Below are 14,907 nucleotides of genomic sequence, written 5' to 3' on the forward strand. Positions count from 1 at the left end.
CCAAAAAGTTAACACTTCAAATCATAATTCAAACAAGAGTAGACACTTCAAATAATAATATTATCTTGTCCCAAGAAAAGTAACTGGCAAAAAGTTAAAAAGCCTTTATTTAGATATACCGCTATATGCGTGGGTAAGCTGTCCAGCTCAGTTTGTGTTCCCGACCAAATAGCACCTTCATCACACCTGACTGAACTTCCGAGCTCTCCTGCCCTTTTCTTCTTTTTAAATAATATTATTTTATTCTAATATCTACTTCATAATATTCTCTATTCAAAATCTAATTCAGTCCGAATATTCCAATATTCCTTATAACCAGTTCGTTTTAAGTCCTTCATCCATACCCTAATCGATCGCTATTTGTAATCGTTAAGAGTCAACTGCACTAAATTTGACATATTTGGATGGATTTGATTATTCACAAACAAGAAATTGTAAATGGAAATGAAAATGAATTAATAAATGAATGAATGAATTAAAAAATAATAAGAAAATAAAAAATTCTCACGGACCACATGCAATGCCCTCGCGGACCACCAGCGGGCCGTGGACCACTGGTTGAAAACCCTGGGCTATGAGCACTGTGCTCTAGGACAAAGTTGGTTGAATGGATGGACTTTGTCCTATCGGTAAAAGTTGATTGCGCTCTAAAAACATTAAAGAATAAAACAAAAAAATGCAGCAACACGAAGTAGATGAGATGGTGGTTAGGAAGCAAAGGGAACTGTTTAAATTAATTCCAATATACCTGCCTGAGTTTATGGTTTACAACCATTCATCTCTTAAAACATAAATAAATAAATAAGGTGAAAAATAGTAGCCTAATATTGCTATCACAGCAGCACCGATTGAGATTTGCCTACAATTAGAGATTGGAATGAGTAGGCTATCTTTTTGGATTCAAGATTATTTTAAAAGCAGGGAATTCGCACCAGACATGGAACACAAACAGGATGGAAATGTATTTGCTGGTAACTTTTGGCATTGGTTAGACGGCTGCATTTTAAACTCACAACCTTCTAGACTATGCTACTAGCCAAGACAAATGCACCCTTGATTGCTATAGCTCAAACTCATAAATCAGCTGTTTGATATGCCCTTTAATGGTGGTGTGATACAGTATGCGTTTCCGGGCGTGTTAGTGTGATAAGACATTTGGAACAGATCTTTAGGTGCAATTTTCGTGTGTAATTGTGAATCGTTTTGCCCGTTCGAAAATATATGGACATCCACGCTAGTGTAATCCAGGCCTCAATGTCCCCATGGAGAATATGAGACACACATTCTACTCATATCTGGGAGAACAGAGGCAGAGTAGGGCCTTCTGGGCTATTCTGATAGCTTTATCTTAACATGCTGAAGAGCCCCTACCTGTAACCAGAGGTGCATACCGATCACAGGTGAAAAAGGTGACAAACATGCAAACTCATACATACACTGATCAAACAAATGACCTATTTTGGATTAAAAACTGCTACTTCCACCTAAAGGTGACAAGTCTGCACCCCTGTGTAACATATGTGCCTTGTAGTCAAAATCTATTTTTGCCTCATCAGTCATAAATACACCTAAATAAATCTAAATAGGCATGTTTTAAATAAATATATAGGCATGTTTTCCTTTAACGCAATTATGCTGGCAAAAGAGGGGCATAATTATCAGCAAACAGTGTAATCCTATATTGTAGATCTGCTGAAACACAAGGCTTAATTGGCAGATGAGCTAAATTAGATGTCCTTTATAATGATGAATAGCCTACATATTTGAAATTAATAAAAACAACCCCATTTCAAAATGTCACCACCGTAGATTCTAAATCACCCTTATCAGTTTTCTTCAAGAACATCATAAGCAAAGGACCAAAACAATGCTTAAGAGAGGCAGGTGCGGTAAGGCACCGGTGGAGGATCCACATCTGCCTGTTTCAAAAGCCTCGTCTATCTCCTTTAGCTGGGAATTCAACTAGCGCATTCTCCTCAAGAGAAAGATACCGTTTCAGAGACATAAAACCGTTCATCTGCTGTGAAACAATGGAACCAGAGAGACACTCCAGTGCCATGGACTAACTCAACCAACAGGAGTAGGGGACTTTATGAATTTCTCAAGGCACATCAAGTCAGTGATTATTGACCACTCAAGCAGAATGAAGCAAAGCCTTGTGAAATGACTCGCTGTCACAGGTTAACCACACAGGTTGACTTTCTGTTGTTGAGAGACCATCTACCAACAACAATGTCTGCTGCTGTGACCATTGAAGACCACATCAAGCCGTTGTTTTACGTTCCATTAGTTTAAAGCAAGAGTGTGTGCTTTGACTGTGAAGTGTGTATGTGTGTGTGTGTGTATGTATGTGAGTGTGTGTGTGTGTGTGTGTGTCTGAGTGTGTGTTATGAGTAGATTGAGAAAGAGAGAGATAGTAACTGACAACTTGTCAGTGACAAGTAACTGACATTGTGGATCATTACCCATTGACTAGTTAGTCTACTGGAGCCTACATGAGACGAGTTAGTGAGAGGGGTACTAAGTTTATCATATATAAAAATAAAAAAAACTTCTTACGTCGAACTGGTAAGACTGCCATTTTTAAAGCTGAACACAAAACCATCTTAGTTTTTCCTTTGGCAAGCCTGCACTACAGGGAAATAAATCCCAAACAATCCATGAGGAAACAGAAGAACACTCCACTTTGGGTTTGTTCAAAGAAACTAAAGCCCAGAATATGCATTTGTTTCCTGCAAAGCGTAGCCTACTTTTTGGGCACTATAATAAGTCATTAATCAGAATCATTAAAGTGAAACAAACACAACATCTCCAACCAATAAGAACTGGGGCCTCCAACAGACCAGACCTTGACCATGCCACCATCTTCTAAGTGAATGATGACAAAGTGATGCCTTCTCATTTTGCTTCTTAGCATCTTGTAAACAATGTAAGTAAATCCTGGAATATAGTCCCACCCCCACCATCAATGTACATCCATGCACAGTTGCTTCCCTCTGGAAAATGTAGGGGTAGGATCTATGTCCATCCCCCCATTTCTCTCTATGAAGCGCATAGTGTTTCCTCTGTGTATGAAATGCGCTACAAATAAAGTTTGATTTGAGTAGTCAATAGCACTTATTTTGCTCCTGTCACTGAAGGATTAGGCCTAAAATGAAATGGCTCCTGACACAATGCATGCAGAGTTTTAAAGGGCAGACCAGTCAAAAAGTACCTCTGGAAAGCATGCCATGCCAGGCCTCACACAAAGTCTAATAATGTTGTCAGAATCATCTCATTACACTGAGTACATGTGGGTTCATCTTTATACCAAGGTTCAAGAGGAGGATATGATCAGAGACCTGCTAGTTGACTAGCGATAACATCATATAATACAGCAGCACATTAAGTTCATTGCAAATATATGACAGTGGTGCTAACGTTACTGCAGTGTCATGGCTTGGTGAGTTTTTCTCCATCTCTTCCCCTCCCTAGTGTTGGTGGTGTTGTTAGTGGTGGTGTTAGTTTTGGTGTTGGTGGAGGTACTGTAGAAGTGTTGGTGGTGGTGTAATTGTTATTATATAAATACAATATATATATATATATACATACAATAATGTCATAACTGTGTTAGCAACAATATATACTGTAAAACTAGAAATGGTGCTCAGAGAGCACAGACTTCCGCCTGTGATTGCATTTTGTGGCTCTGTGTGCGCCAAAATTGAATGGGTTCTAAATTGGCCCATGCTACAACCCTCCACCGCGTTTTAGTGAAAATTGGTCAGATAGTTTAAGCATAAACCTGGTCTAAAGAATGAATGGAGGTGAATGGGCAGCCGTGTTTGGCCGGCTCGTGGACCCGTCCTGTAATTTGGATCCGCTCCAAAATGTAATGGTCTAAGGTGGCCCATGCTACACCCTTCCACCGACTTCTGTGAAAGTCGGTGCAGTAGTTTTTGCGTAATCCTCCTGACAGGCATACAGACGCCACCAAAAACATTACCTCTCGCACAGCTGTGGTTGGAGAGAAGGTAAAAATCGTGCTCAGAGAGCACAAACCTCATGCATTTCGTGGCTCTGTTTGCATGGATGTGTGTGCAAGCAGGACATGTTTGGTATTGCTGCATTAGTTAGGTCGACTCTGTGACCTCCTCATGTCGTGATATGGGCGTCTCAATTTCCTCCATTGACAATGAATGGAGGCAATTTTTGACTCTTGAGCCTACAGTAAGTCCAAAAAATGAATGGAGGTGAATGACCGGCCGTGTTTGGGCGGACCGTAGACCAGCCCCGTGATTTGGATCTGCTCCAAAATTTGCTGGTTGAGGAGAGACATTCATGTGAGGAGAGACATGGGGAGGAGAGACAGGAGGAGGAGAGACAGGGAACTTCTGTGGGCACCGACGGAGTGGGGGTGGAGGGCAGCAGCACGGGTCATCTATTAAAGTCATCTATTAAAGTCTATTCTAGTAAAAGTCAACATTGGAGCATTAGAGTGTGCGTGCCGGGTTCTAGTCTTTTCATTATGATCATTACCTAACCCGTTAAGTAATGTGCATCTTTTCAACTTTTCATGTTCATAAACTAAAAGGAAAATAATGATCGGTGGTAATGTTTGACTCATGCTGTGCATTAGATGTTTGCATATTGTGCATCAAAGGGTTAACTATGTAACTTTACCAATCGTGTATGTGAAAGATAAAACACACTGGAGACATAATCACTGTTTGTAAGACCATTGGTTTCCAGAAATATTGTCCAGAAGTCTAAATAAATGATATATACCCAATCAGGGTTTTGTCATTGTATACAGGGGCTGGTTTGTTTATAGAGTGATTACTATCATCATAGGCAGGGTTATCAAACCAAAATATAGGCCTAAACTAGAGACATGTAGGAAGACAAACATACCAATATTCTTTGGTCACCTTAGGTACCAAAGTCTGGATTGACCCCTGGACTATAAGTTAACAGTGAATGTTCTTTGGGGCCAATGAAGTAGTGCATATTCCATTTCCTCTGAACAGTCCAATCATTGTTGTCATCATTCTGATGTAGCTAGACTGCACCGATACAGTAAGATGCATTTTGATAGCAACAATGCTGCCAAACTGTCACTGTTAACAGTTTTGCATAAAGCCAGCCACAATAAGTCATACAACATCCTGGGAATGAGAATGGCTGAAGAGTCCCAAGATCAGTAGGCTATGATGATATTTCCCTCATGTAGGCCTAGCTATTTTGCTTTACTAAGCAGTGATGCAGTGGTTCAATACATATACAGTATTTGTTAATATGATGCAATTCTGCCCTATTGAATAAAACATTGTACAGGAATGGACCAACCAACTGCAGAGTAGGGTTGCCTACTGTTATATTGAAGTTAATCCCACCCAATGAATGCAATCATTGCTAATAAATAAATAAATAAATATCTAAATAAATAAATAACATTAGTCATTTAGCAGACGCTTTTATCCAAAAATAAATGTTGGAATTATTGAATAACTCGATATTGGCATTCTTCTTCACATAATGTATTAATGGGAGACGTTAACAGACGTAGGCTACTGCTGTACTGATGCCTCCTACAGTATACAATACTGTAAAATCCCGTCTGGTATGCTATTGATAAAATGTTATACAAATTATATTCATAAGTAGGCTATGTAAAATCTAGTGTCACCGTTTCAGCAAAGTAGACTGATGCCTAAGATCTATTATATAGGCGATTAATAGTGTATCTTCTTTTGCCAGTGAGACGTTTAGGACAGAGGCCTATAGGCTACACACATTATTGTTAGAATACTAACAAGATGGCACAGTTAGCCACAGATGACATTGTGTACGAACGTGCTGATGGGCTACAATTACAAGGGCAAACTAAGTTCTTTGAAATCAACATGCAGGCCAGTTGATAAGGCACATGGCTGATTCCGCATGACACAGCTTTTCACACACAGATCAGAAGCATTACGCATAATCAGCTATGGATATGCAATTGAGCCAACGCGCTCCTTCAACAGCAAGCTGGTTAACTTAGTACGCGTGTAGGCCTACATTATTTCAGTTTAATATGCATAATTCAATCGATCTACACATTGTAAACTACTCACAATATGTGGTCAGGGAATTTCCACATCAGCTCGGAAACCGACTGTAATGTTCACACGGCATTTGCGTAGCCACTAGCCAGACATTTGACCTGAGATACCCTTAACAGAACGGCAAAATCTACTCGCGGAAAATTCTGATACATTGCCGAAATCCAATCTACGGCAACGCATGAGGGACAGTAAAGTTAGCGGTACTCTTTTCTAGTTTGTTCTACAGTTGGTGCTATAGAATTTCGAACAGTCGAAAAGATTGAATTGCCATCACTTTGACAATTGGCTGCAACTATCCTGGCTTAAATCGGTCTCCAGGCTAGCAAATCAATATTAAACTACAGTTTAGCCTGATAAAGTTGTAGGCTATAATGCAACAAAGTAGGCTATTATAGCCCAGTGGCCTAGTCGACGCGCGCCGCTTGTCATCAGACTTCAAGATAACCGCACAGGTTTACGTGCGAGTGCCTTCTTATTGTCTATAGCCTAGACTCCCGGTTTGTGGCAAATGATTTAATGGAACCCTTAGCCTAGGCTACATTAAATAATGTAGTCCTACATCTTTGCTCTGAGTTCACATCCTGCAAATTCTCCATTCACTAAACATTATTCTCAACTATGCTACATATTTACCACCTATGGTTTAAGCAACGTTTATTTAATAGACTAGGCTACAATAGCCTATATATGCTTGTAGCATGATATAATTATAGCCTACATTGGGATTAATTATGTTTGGCATTTAATGGATAGCCTTGATAAAGTTGAAACGAATCCAGATGTGGACTAACTATAGCCTATAGCCTACTCTGAAGTCATAATTCAATCAGACTCCACCTTACATCAGGGCATGGCCTTATATGCGAGGATATTCGAGCACTAAATCTGCCTCAAATGTGCATTGCCCACATAAAATTGCCCAATATGCATTGCCCATATAATATAAAGACCATCGGCTGTCATTGAACGAAACAAAACACCGGGGAGAAAGTTGAGAAAGACGATATAGCCATACAGCCTATGCTCATGCTACCTTTCTATTCCGCAACGACTGTCATAGCCAACATGAAACGTCGTCATTTTGTCGAGCCCATATTTTCCCGCCGGCATTTATTGACGTTTCAAATGAGAAAAAGCAACATACCACATAGGCCACGCAGCTCATCCACAAATATTATTTTCTGACACAATCGCACTGCATTCCTCTTCAACTTGCGGGCAGCAGATGATCTTCGAGCGAGTGAGCTAGGTTGAACTGATGCAACGCTTTCCCTGGAATGACCCAACGGAGCGGTTATACGAGAAAGTCTGAACGCAAGAACTTCAACATGGAACCGAAAAATACAACTGCACCGCCCGTATTGATCGCTATGGGGAATCAGAGAGCTCTTGAATCAATTGCCAGGAACCAGCAGCCGGATGCATCATGCCTACAATCTCTAAATGATCTAAACTGTTTCTCATGATTAGGATAGCTGTAGGCTACGCGCTGGCGCCCCCAAACCACTTCTCTGACACTGTCTCTTGGGATGTTTAAATGGTAAACTTTTAAAATCGCTATCAGTCTATATGAAGCAGTAGCCTAATTATGGTAGCCCACAAAAGCTGTGGCCGTCTTTGTGTGCCAGCATGACGTTGAACCGTCCAGGAGCTGTTTGTTCTTTAGGATTTGGCTACATCTAGATCAAAGGTGTTTGGTACGTAGGGGGAGACCGGGTATGGTTGTAACACTTTTTGCTTCAGACCACGCCATTTGATGAATGTTTGTGCAAAATCTCTCAAACTTTGATACATGGAAGTCATATAGGTCTTCTACAAATTAAAATCACTTGGAGGGTGCTACATAGTCACAAGAGTATGTGAGTTTATGTCACATGCAAAGAGTCACGTCTTTACAACCCACCCCGCTACCGGGTAATACTAGTCGGGGAGGGATGTAACAACAAGATGTATTGACCAATTGAACCATTTAAAGTGTCAACAATGTAGCACAATAACAACAAAGGTTTTGCATTTGTGTGAGTGTGGATGATATGTGTTTCTGTGTGTGCACGCATGTTGTGCAACTTGAAAAGGGGACTCAGAAGACATCAAATTTTCTCCACTTACTAACTGAACGATATAACTTGTTTCTATACACTCTACCTGAGTGTGTGGACTTTAAGAACTAGTAGCAACAGGCAACAGTTGAACCAAGTATATGTATGTGTGTGCATGTGTGCGTGTGTTTGTATGTGTGTAGGCTGTGTGTGTATGTGTTTAGACTGTATTCCTATGTAGGCTACAGTCTGTGTTACACAAGGGTTCAATCATCAGACGGACAGTTGTGGCAAGTGTAGGTGCTGGTGCCTTGCCCTTGGGTGCAGGCTTTGTGGGCTCAGAACTTTTTTATTATGTGTTACCACCCTACCTGTACCCGTCAGCCATTACAAAGCGAACATTTTTCAGCAGAAGCTTGCTAGCTAGCATGAAAGCAACACATCATATTTAAGCAGAAAACCTGACAATAAAGGCTATATATGTGAAAAAGTAGTATCTACAGCACATTGGACATTAAGCAAAAAACAATCAGGATGAAAATATTTGGTTTCTTACCTGAAAATGTTTTTTCAGTGTAAAACCAAAAGTTTTCATGTGTGTGCTCAAGATGGAAAGGGGAGTGTACTATATTGATGACATCACTACTGCTCCTTTCTAATTGGTCAAACTGTAACTGTTACAACCCTCCCCATGTGACAACCACACCCGGTCTCCCTAGGCCTATAGGTCTAATGGTTAGATTCGGGATAAATGCTCTATACAAATTAAAGCATCTGCTTGATTGCTTCTTGATGCAGGTCGTATGACATGCCGATGACCTCAGCCAAGTGCTGGCGAATGAAATCTTGGTTATGCATCACTGCCTCTCTTCATCAAAGATTCATGCATTTTAGATAACAGGCCTATGTCTGTGGGTGGCCTTATGTGCCTGAGTTAGCTGCATAATTTAGGCTACTTCTTCCAGGAAATTCACCAGAAATGATTGGTGACAGGAAAGTTGCCCATGTTCTATTCAGATGGGGTATGATGAAAGAGGAGAGAGTCCTCAATTAATGTCATTCTGGCCTGAGTGAGGAGGACCAAGAATTCCAGGCACTCACGATAAATAGATAAACATCTTATCATTCAACTCCAGACACACTCTAATCTTCAATTTCTTCTGCTGGACGAATACCCCTCTGAATAAAGTGCCTAAACCACTCTTCTGTACATCATGTGCGGTATGCCTTCCCTACAGTAAACACAGACGTGTGGGAGTACACACACACGCAGTCTGGAAGACAAATATTGCAGGAGCAACAGGCCAATGCACACAGGGTCAAACTACAGTATAGGCTACTGTAGACCAGTCCACATCAAATCAAGAAGAAATAACAAACTAGCCAACAGTAGGCTACACGTGGCATGTTATCCAGTTTCCTCTCAAACACAGTGTTATTTGCTTGTGCATATCATGAAAGTTGTATAATCACATTTTTGTTTTGCAATAAATGTGTTCCTCTATAAACTTAAAAAAAAACACAAAAAAAAACAACACATGGTTGTAGGTGCTGGGTTGTGACGCCGGACGGCAACAGCAAAGATTTTGACATCATGTCGGTGTTACGGTGGGACACCCTTGCACCCTTCCTCTTTATAATAGTAGGCCTACGCAGGAGGATCTCAGCTTCACTTAGACCCTTTTGGGACTAGACTGTTAGGTACGGCCGTAGTTAGATAGCCTGGTACGACCATTCCGTTCTCGCGAGCTCACATTCTGTTTCACTAGAACGGTCTGGCCTTAGCCTCGCGTCACCAGTCTCTCCTCGTGGAGAAGAGGAGAAGACTGGTGTCTATTTACTTCACTGCCTTAAGCCCGCCCCTTCTTCCGGCTCGAGCCTGTAGAGCCCGCCTCCTACTTCCGCTTGCTTTATTTGTCCTTAACCGGTAGTTCTCCTCGCATCTTCTTTTACAATTTTCGTCGGTGTTAAGCCTGGTGATGCCATCGCGAATGTTATCTACTCAAAACTCGAAACACCATGTGCATCCTACCGTAAAAACATTACATCAACTGTTCTTCTTCCGGTCCAGACCGCGTCTACGCGTTTTCGCAGTTTAGCGATAACACCATTGAGTTTAGGGTTAAGGAAGACCCTAACCCCTCACCTTAACCCTAACCTTAACCCTAAACCTAACCCTACACCTGACCCTCACCCTAACCCTAAACTCTATGGTGTTCTTGCTGGGTTGCGAAAAGTAATCTTGCGTCCAGACTGGAAGATTATGCGATGCGTCATCGCGCTTCCGCTCTAGACCGGCGAAACAACTGCGAACGAGACAGGCCCCAGACTAGTCTGGCCTTCGCCTCCTCCAGAGTGATTATGCCAAAATCCAGACCATACCGGGCCAATCAGGGACTGCGTTTTAACTGCTGTCCCGCCCCACAGTGGAAAGCAGCCCCTGGTTGGTTCGTGTCCCTGCCGCTCGCTAAACAAACATGGCGGCACCCGAAGCAACGAGTGGTAACGTTAACGTTAAAAGAATAAACGCAGCTATAAGTGCAATTATTGCAGAAATAGACTTAATCACAACACTTAAAGGGCAATGCTCGTCACATTCTCTGCGCTACGATCGGATTGTTGCTGACGAATGACGACGACAACTCGGCACCAACAACGATCGTAGCGCAGAGAATGTGAGCCGGAGAATAGCCAGTCTGCGCGCTGGCCTGTGCGCATGCGTGCTGGAGCAAGTGGGGAAAGGCGTTGTGGTGGCTGGATTCGGTTGACCTATGACGTTTGGACACTCACAAAAGACTATTATAACATTTCAGATTGAAATCGCCAGTACCACCGGGTTCCCCTCGTAGGAGTCAACACAACCACACAACCTTGTCAAATGAGGACGAGAAATACAACAGAATAGAATAAAAGAACTTACTTTAATACCTTACAGTTTGCAGCAAAAGGGACGGTTACACAGAAACATAGATGTGTCTGAGCAAGCGCGCCGACTCAAGTGTCGGGATAGCATATATATATGCTAGGCTAGGCTACTATCAGATGCTATGCTATTCCACACCGCGTGACTACATGTATGAGTACCTGATTGGTTGAAACTTCTATCTAACTGGTTGGTCATATGAGCTCACTACTGTCGTCTTCCATTCGGCCGAGGTGGATAAGGTGTTCTGTTATGTTACAATTTAAACAGGCTTTTCATTGTGATGTGTCCTTGGCAGTCAACTTATCTGCTACTGGAACATAGATAATAACAACTTTTCATGCATACTGTGTTATGGAAAACTACAGAGTGTACAACAGTATTGAACCTTAACTAGGCCTAAAAAAGCAGGCCTTCTGTTTAAACAACTATAATAGCACTTTTATAAAATACCTTCCACATTTCCCCCCTTTGATCCATAATATGGATCACTCTACTGTTAACATTACTGGTGAATGATGCTAAGCTAAGCTATCAGAATGGGGAATAACAGAGTACTTGAAAACACATCTAAATAGCCCAGTGACTTTAAAACAGAGTATAAAACATAATAGAACGTAGTTACTGTACTGTAACTAGTACAATCATAAAACAGTTCAGAATGTCAGGAATGGCATGAGCCTTTAATAGTGAAATTTACAACAGTATTATTGCTTTTTGGGTTGACCCTATTGGTCAGTTACTCAGCTTCTTGGTGGTTTGGTCTTCAGGACTCCGAGAGTCCTCTCCGATGCTCAACCTTTAGGTGACTGCCAGCTGGTCTGTCACTGTAGGGAGGTGGTTGTAGCTCGACTAGCAGGGGCCACGGCTCTCGTGTCTACCCAAGTTAGGAGGTCTCCGTGTGGGGTGCATGTCAGTTATCAGTGTCTGGAAATGTGTGTATGTGCTCAGTAGCTCGATTAGCAGGGGCCACGGCTCTCGTGTCTACCCGAGCTAGGAGGTTCCAGTGTGTGGTGTGTTTGTTATCAGTGTCTGGAAATGTGTGTGTGTGCTCAGTAGCTCGACTAGCAGGGGCCACGGCTCTCGTGTCTACCCGAGCTAGGAGGTTCCAGTGTGTGGTGCGTTTGTTATCAGTGTCTGGAAATGTGTGTGTGTGCTCAGTTCTTGCCTGTTTACTGGTGAATCGCTCCAGGGTTAGCCTCATGATATTTCTGGAGTTCCCAAGCCTTCTGCTGGGCTGGGGACAGGGAGGCTTCTTCATCCTGCAGCAGGACCATCTCGGTGGCGTCTCCTCCCAGGGTGGCTCTGGTTGCTTTGGTGATGAAACACTTGCAGATAGGGATGCCACAGAACACTAGTATTCCAATTAGAACCAGGACACTCACGATCATGTAAACTGCTTTCCCCGCCCAGCCAGAGAAGAACTCGGTCAGCCAATGCAGATCTCCTCCGGTGGGGGCAACCTGGCTCAAAACTTGTTCAATCATGGTGGCGCTATGTTTGAGATAGTTAGTGACATTGTCTTTGGCGTCTGGGATAAAGAAGCAACAACTTATGCCTAACATTTTGCATACTCCACCTTCCCTGGCGGTGATTAGATCGAGGGCTTCACGGTTCTCCAGGAGAGCTTCCCTCATGGCGGATACTTCGGCTGTCAGTTGGGACATGGCCGAATTGATGTCTCGGGTGGCATTGGCTAGACACTCGTCATCCCAGGCGAGTCGGTTGATTTTCTCGAGGCTCCAAACGGCCGGGATAGATGCAGTGAAACCGAATGACGCAGCGACCCCTAGACCCGCCTCTTCGGCTTGAGAGGTCCAGGGATTGCGAAAATTAAGATTGGGGTGTTGGGATTGTGGGCCTACCTCACGTTTGTCTCGGTGTCCGACGGCAGTGGTGGAGAGTTCTGGGCCAGTTGGATTGGCTGGATGGATTTTACTTTTGGGTGTCAGGAGTCCTGGGTAGCAGCATCCCCTCCAGGTTCCTGCTGGTCCTAGGGTGTATCTGTGTCTTTCTCCACAAACCCACCCATACGCCAGCATGCATTTAGGAGTGGATATAAGTCCCCAAGGACAGGTTACATTGTGTGTGACATTCCGATAGGTTACCGTGCAGTTGGGGTTGTGGGCGTCGACATGGATATTGGTGGCGCACTGAGACCATCCCAACAGTGGTGCTTTGGGGTCGTGTTGGCAGAGACACACTGGTGCATTTCTCCGGGTCACTCGGCGGCGTCTCCGGACGTCGGATGTTGGCTCGTTCTGGTGCTGACAGGTTACTGGAGGTGGGCTGGTTACGTTGTTCCTGATCATTTGGTCAATTGAGAGAAAACTTAGAATGTCAAATGGTGTAGTGCAATTACCAGTGTTGCTGATGTTCACATCTTTGCTGCTGATGCCCTCGAAGGAGTCCGTCCTGACTCCCTCGTGGCACACCCAGCAGGGTCCGTTGTGGACTTGACTGATGAGGACAGCTCGGGCGCAGGCCATGTTTCCTCCGCAGCGGCGAAGGGCGCTCCTGGCCTCCTGGGTGGGTCCATGGTGGTCTGTACCTACTAGGGGATCATTATTACTGGAGAGAAATTCGGCCTCCTCCTCTCCGTTTGTCACCTGTATGTTTACGCTGTTTTTCCCTGCTTGTGCGGCCTGATTGATTTTCTCGATGGCAGTGGTGGGTCGAGGTCTTACTATGAGTTGGAATCGCTCCATGGGGTCTTCTCCCCATATGTCTACCCCCGCCTGATAGTTCCCTCCATCGCCCCGTCTTGGGGTCAGGGTCCAGGTTACGCAATTATCCGTCTGGCTGATCTCTCCTCTCGTAGACCCGCCTCGGAATTTTACCTGCGGAACATCTGCATAGTGCATGCCTCTCCGGTAGGATTCGCTACATTGTCGGGACCCCACTCCGTCGATCGTCCTTTCGTTCATATTGGGATAAGTGAGCGGGTGGCTTTCGCTCTCTCTGGGGTCTCCTAGGTGGTGGCTCCTCCTCTTCTGGGACCTCCTCTTCTGGGTCCGCGGGCTCTGGGACTGGTTGTTCTTCCTTGACAGGGGAAAAACTGGGAACAGAAGGAATGTCAGTTTGTGGGGTGTCGGGTCCCCCCTTTGTGGGTGACTCTGGCTCACATGATGGGCAGTCTCTGGTGGTTTCCTCTGGGATGTCTTCCCCTCTCCACCGCTTCACATGTGCTGTGTGTACCCAGGTTGGTCTCTCGTTCACTCGGACGGCTGTTGGGGTGGCGAGGATGACCTCGTATGGGCCTCTCCACCGGGGGTCAGTCCACTTAGTGCGGCCGAACGCTCGGATGAGCACAAAGGATCCTGGGCTGATGGGGTTGTTTGGTTCTGGTGCTGGGTCGTATGCCTGGGCTGTGAGAGTGGATCTGATGACAGAGAATTGTTTAGACAGACATACAGCGAATTCACATGCATTGGGTGGTGGTACCAGGTCCGCTGGTGGGTCCGCTCCTGTGTATGGGGGACGGCCAAACATGCATTCAAAAGGTGTCAGAGGTGTCCCTGACCTTGGCGTGGTTCTCATGGACAGCAGAGCGAGGGGCAGGCACTTAACCCAATTCTGACCGGTTTCAGACATGAGTTTGGCGAGCCTGCTCTTGAGGGTTCCATTGGATCTTTCTACCTGTCCTGCCGACTGTGGGTGATAGCTACAGTGTGTTTTGAGCTCTATTCCCAACAGTTGTGTGGCGTGTGCCAGTATCTCACTGACGAACGGGCTGCCGTTGTCTGAGGAGATTTTCTTGGGTAAGCCAAATGTGGGGAACCAACCTCTGCACAGTGCCTCAGCCACTCCTCGTGCTGTCTCCCGTTTCATTGGGTAAGCCTCCACCCACTTACTG

The 14,907-nt window shown here is 44.2% G+C and overlaps 1 protein-coding gene across 4 annotated transcripts in view; it reads right to left on the minus strand.

Annotated features, from left to right (window-relative positions):
* thrb (thyroid hormone receptor beta) overlaps window positions 1-7,372 on the minus strand; it is a 78,733-nt gene extending 71,361 nt beyond the window's left edge. For 2 of the 4 annotated variants that reach the window (XM_084455257.1, XM_084455254.1), the window contains exon 1: window positions 7,234-7,372. The gene's annotated coding sequence lies outside the window, so the exon portion shown is untranslated. Of the gene's footprint in view, window positions 1-6,098; window positions 6,199-7,233 lie in introns of those variants that run through there. The other 2 variants (XM_084455256.1, XM_084455255.1) reach the window with 2 other exon arrangements.
* Window positions 7,373-14,907: the final 7,535 nt, after the last annotated feature.

Source organism: Borostomias antarcticus, assembly GCF_949987555.1.
Source record: "Borostomias antarcticus genome assembly, chromosome: 21".
In the NCBI taxonomy this organism is placed as follows: domain Eukaryota; kingdom Metazoa; phylum Chordata; class Actinopteri; order Stomiiformes; family Stomiidae; genus Borostomias; species Borostomias antarcticus.